The sequence below is a fragment of the Gastrolobium bilobum genome, unplaced genomic scaffold (assembly GCF_033153095.1).
Source record: "Gastrolobium bilobum isolate Gb01-03AN ecotype WA unplaced genomic scaffold, APGP_CSIRO_Gbil_v1 utg22365, whole genome shotgun sequence".
In the NCBI taxonomy this organism is placed as follows: Eukaryota; Viridiplantae; Streptophyta; class Magnoliopsida; order Fabales; family Fabaceae; genus Gastrolobium; species Gastrolobium bilobum.
In genome coordinates this window covers 1-5,895 of record NW_026896656.1, presented here as the reverse complement: position 1 = coordinate 5,895, position 5,895 = coordinate 1, and positions in this window count along the sequence as shown.

Sequence of the window (5,895 nt, the reverse complement as noted above, 5' to 3'; positions counted from 1 at the left end):
TATGGAAAACACTTTGTTCACATTGGGAAGAGGATCGAGCAACATAATTTGCGATATGACCTGTGCATACTGTTCATTAAGGCCCTTAAGGAAACTTATTACATAGTCACTGTCTCTGTATGCTCTTATCAGAGTAAAAGCTCCACAGTTGCATGGTAAGGCACATCTGCATCGAGGTAATGGCTTGAGATTCTCAAGTTCATCCCAAAGCGTTTTCAGCTGAGTATAATACTCACTGACACTTCGTTCTCCTTGTTGTAGCTTGTACAAATCTTCTTGTATGTCTGAAATACGGAATAGGTCAGATTGAGAGAAACGATCTCTCAAATCGTTCCACACATCGTAAGCTCGATCTATCCAAAGTATAGATTGTGCTATATTTTCAGAAATTGAACGATGGATCCACGCAAGGACCATTGTGTTACAGCGCAACCATGATTGAAACATTGGATCGGTGGAAGATGGAACTGTAATTGATCCATCTACAAAACTCAACTTATTCTTCGAAATCAAGGCCACGGTCATGGCACGCGCCCATGTGTGATAGTTCTTACCGGTTAATGGAGGCGATACTAGAACAATCGATGGACTTTCATTTGGATGGAGGAAAAATGGATTTGATTGGTTGGTGATGTTTTCGGGAAACTGATTGTTGTTATCCATTGATGAAAGAGGATACCATACGGAGAAATCAAACGGTTTTGGAAGAAAAATTGATAGATCTTGATAGAAAAGAAAGAAGAACAGAAAAAAAATCTAGGAATCAAGGAATTATCAGCGGAAAACATGGATACCAGAGCCCTTTTAGAGCTCTGATACCATCTCAATATTTTGCATTTTAGGACTTTGAACTGAATTCTTATTTCTGATGTACATGGTGTTGGAATTTTTAATTCCTCTAAACCTTTTGGTGTTAACTATCACCTACAAGCCAAGATCCATCATACCAAATCATAAAGAAATAAGAACATAAAGGTGGAGGCATACCCGTCTCCATTGTAGCGGAATAACTTTGATCTTGTCTCTTGGGGTTTGTAGTCTTCCTTAGTCAAATCACCCTAAAATCGAATTCCTTAGTGTGTCGTCTCTCTCTTGATGGGGAAGAGAAACTAGGGTTGTTTAATTTGACGTCTTGGGGACCATAACCCTTATAGTGTTTTTATCTTTATTGTTGGGCCAATAAGCTCCCATTATACCTAGTTGGCCCAACACCGGTATGCACTCATTCAGCCCATACTCACTTAGGAATCTATTTGGGAATATTTAACTGATCACTTTAATTTACCCAATATATATAAATAGCACAATATAATTATTAATATAATATGTGACCCACAATAATTATTAGAAAATATAATTTCCAAACAATCTCCCACTTGGGCCACATATTAACTTGAGATAATTATATCGTATATCTTTAGTGCGCAACTGTATGCTATTTTTCTTTAGATTCCTCCTTAGATACAATCTGGTCCACCTCCTATATCAATATGAGATCATGGCAGCTTTTGTCACTTTCAAGCGTAACTAAACCTTCCATGGTCATCGCACCAATATATTCAATGACATAGATCAAGTATGGATGAGTGGCATGGAAATTACATGCAATGTGATCTTACCATGCCTATTTCCAACTGGTCCTACTTTAATCTTTATGAGATCAATCCTAAATTTTCTGCATACACAAAGCAGAAACACAAGCACAAAATATAATAAATTCAGAGGGAAAATAACATTGAATTCTTTATTATGCAGAAAACAAACATAAGAATATTTCATTTATTTATTTACATAGAACACCAACATAAAGAACTCCCACTAAACCGTAGTGTCATCGAACAAAACAACACCCATATGAGCAGTATGCTCGTGAAAGACCTTAGGCATTAAGCCTTTAGTAAGCGGATCCGCAAGCATGGAGTTCGTCCCTATGTGTTCTATGGAAATCTGACCACTCTGAACTCTTTCTTTAACAACCAGAAACTTTATATCGATGTGCTTCGATTTTGAAGAGCTTCTGTTGTTGTTGGAGTACAACACTGCTGACCTATTGTCACAATAAATCTTTAGTGGCCTTTCAACACCACTTACTATATGCAGCCTTGTGATAAAGTTTCGCAGCCATACCCCATGGTTGGATGCCTCAAAACAAGCTACAAATTCAGTGGCCATAGTAGAGGAAGCTACGAGTGTCTGTTTAACACTCTTCCAAGAAATAGCTCCTCCAGCCAACATGTAGACATAACCTGACGTGGATCTTTTACTATCTTGGCATCCAGCAAAATCAGAGTCAGTATATCCGATGATCTCTAATTCATCTGACCTCCGATATGTAAGCATATAATCTTTTGTTCTCTTTAAATACCGCATAACCCTCTTGGCTGTTTTCCAATGATCCATTCCTGGATTGCTCAAGTATCTTCCTAACACTCCCACAATAAATGCTATCAGGGCGAGTACAAACCTGGGCATACATAAGGCTTCTTACTGCCGAAGCATAAGGTACCTTTGTCATTTCTATCATCTCAAGCTTACCTTTAGGGCATTAGGCGAGACTAAACTTGTCTCCCCTAAATATGGGCGTATCTCCTGACGTACAATCCTTCATGCCAAATCTATCCAAAATCTTTTCAATGTAGGCCTTTTGTGATAACCGTAGGATACCTTGAGCGCGATCTCAAAGTATCTGTATTCCTAAGACAAAAGATGCATCACCAAGGTCCTTCATCTCAAAATTTTTAGTGAGAAGTTTCTTGGTTTCATGGAATAAGCCTATATCGCTACTGGCAAGTAAGATATCATCAACATATAGTATCAGGAATATGAATTTACTCCCACTGAACTTGTGATACACACCATCTTCCACTAAGTTCACCTCAAAGCCATAGGAGATAATAACCTGATGGAATTTGTGGTACCATTGACGAGAAGCTTGCTTAAGGCCATAGATGGACTTTTTCAATTTGCAAACCATAGACTTTGAATCTCCCAATACAAAGTTTTCTGGTTGCACCATATAAATTGTCTCATCAATGTTACCATTGAGAAACGTTGTCTTTACGTCTATCTGATGTAGCCCCAAATCCAAATGAGCCACAAGCGCCATTATTGTCCTAAAAGAGTCCTTCGTAGAAATCGGAGAGAAAGTCTCTTTATAGTCTATGCCTTCTTTCTGAGTGAAACCTCTAGCAACTAGACGTGCCTTATATCTTTCGATGTTGCCATTTGAATCCCTTTTGGTTTTAAATATCCATTTACAACCAATGTGTTTCGCACCTTTAGGAAACACAATAAGATCCCAAACGTCGTTGTCTTTCATAGATTGCATCTCATCTTTCATGGCATCAATCCATTTATGAGCATTAGAGCTTTCTAAGACTTGTTGGAAGTTGATTGGATCATCTTCCTTCAAGCTTAAAATATTTTCATGCTCTTGAAGAAACACAATATAATCATCCGGAATTGCATTTCTCCTTTCTCTAGTGGATCTCCTTAATGGCACTTCTTGAGTTTGTTCTATAGGTGGCATAGGGGGTGGTTCATTATTGTCTTGACCCAAAGCAATGTTAGGGACCAAAGCCTGTTCCATAACAATGTCGTGAACAGGGACCTGATCATTAATTGTTTGTTCCTTAATTGCATCTTGAATGATGACAATATTAGGAAGAGAAATATAATTTTCTTCCTCATCAAAGACAACATTCCTTATTTTATCTTCCCCTCAAACTCAACATCCTCAAGGAATCTGACATTTCCCGTCTCAAAAAAAGGATCTTGTAGTGGGATTATAAAACTTAAAGCCCCGAGAGCGTTCAACATATCCAACAAAATAGTAGCTGATTGTTCTTGAGTCCAACTTTCTTTCATTTGGTCTATAAGGCTTCGCTTCTGCTGGACAACCCCAAATGTGTAAATGCCTTATGCTAGGTTTCTTTCCATTCCATAGCTCATAAGGGGTTTTTGCCACTGCTTTGCTGGGAACCCTATTAAGGATATAAACTGCAGTTTTTAGTGCTTCTCCCCAAAGTGATTCTGGCAATGAAGAATGACTAAGCATACTCCTCACCATGTCTTTAAGAGTCCGGTTTCGCCTTTCCGCAACACCATTCATGCTAGGTTTACCTGGCATTGTGTATTGCGGGACGATTCCACACTCCTTTAGGAAGATCGCAAAGGGCCCTGGACGTTGTTCACCTGATCCATCAGATTTACCATAGTATTCACCACCACGATCAGATCTAATGACCTTAATTTTCTTGCCTAACTGAAGTTCAACTTCAGCTTTAAATTCTTTGAACACATCCAATGATTGTGACTTCTCTCTAATCAAATATAGGTATCCAAATCTTGAATAATCGTCTATGAATGTGATAAAGTATTGTTGACCATTCCAAGAGGCTATAGGAAATGGTCCACAAATATCCGTATGAATCAATTCTAAGACGTCTGAAGCTCTGTTGGAACCTATTTTCCTTATGTTTGTCTGTTTCCCCTTTATGCATTCAATGCACACCTCAAAATCATCCAGATCAAGGGGTTCAAGAATTCCATTAGTCACAAGCCTCTGATTTCTCTGTTTAGAGATATGACCTAAACGCTTGTGCCACAGAACCAGTACCAACAAACTAAAGTGAAAGTCATACCCTTCTTTTCGCGCCATGCCTTGTATTTGGAACACTCTTTCTTCATGTGTCCAGATTTCTTACAAAAGAAGCAGGTGAATTCCTGGTCCTGCTTCTTTTGCTTCTTTGGCAAAGCATCCGCATTATCCTTAGCTCTCTTTCTTTTCTTGTCTTGAGAGGCTGATGCCAAGTGAGCACTATCAGTCTTCTCTCGTTGTAACCTCTCTTCCTCTTGCACGCAGTGAGAAATGAGCTCATTAAGAGTCTATTTTTCCTTTTGAGTGTTATAACTCATCACAAATTGACCGTATTGTGCAAGAAAAGAGATAATAACTAAGTACATGAGCAACTCAGAGGGCAGCTCTAACTTTAATGCCTTTAGTTTTCCAGCAAGATTAGACATTTCCATAATGTACTCCCTTATGTTTCCCTTTCCTTTATACCTCATGTTTATGAGTTTGGATAAGGTTTGACCAATTTCAGCCTTTTCATTTCGAGCAAAGTATTGCTCGAGTTCCTTCAGAAACAACTTGGCATCAGTAGTCTCAACAATCGAGCCCCTAAACGCCTCCGGAACACAATGTTTCATGATCATCAGACACATGCGATTTGAGCGTTCCCACTTCTCATTTTTATCCGTGTTTGGATTTTCCTGAGTGGAAGTGGGTTTCTCAGTCCTTAACGCATTGTCGATATCCATGCAGGCCGAAAACAATTTCCATATTCTCTTTCCACAGCTTGAAATTTGCCCGATTAAGCATTGGAAGCATATTCATTTGAGCAACATAATTGGCAGCGGTAGCAGAAACTATACAGAGAACCAAAAAAGATAACATACTAATAACATGTCATATCATATATATTCATACACGATATAGACAAATAATCCGAAGTAAAATGAGTTTATTATAAGATACCTAGCACAACATTAATATTTAGTCTGTGGACAAAAATATCAACTTGTAAGTGGTACTCTTAATGTAGTAATCAAACATTGACAATAAGTCCTGTCAAATCATAGCCTTCCTGTGGGCCGACTATGAATTACATGGAGAATTCTTGATAATTGTCACATATTTATTACCACAGGTATGTTTGTTACTTGGCCAAATAATAACCTTCCTGTGGGCCGATCACTATCCGCATAAGCAATAAACACACACATGATCACACAACATATGTTATTCGGCTAAACAATAACCTTCCTGTGGGCCGATTATTATTTGCATAAATAAAATATATTTATATGACCAACCTATTTGAAATCAAATTA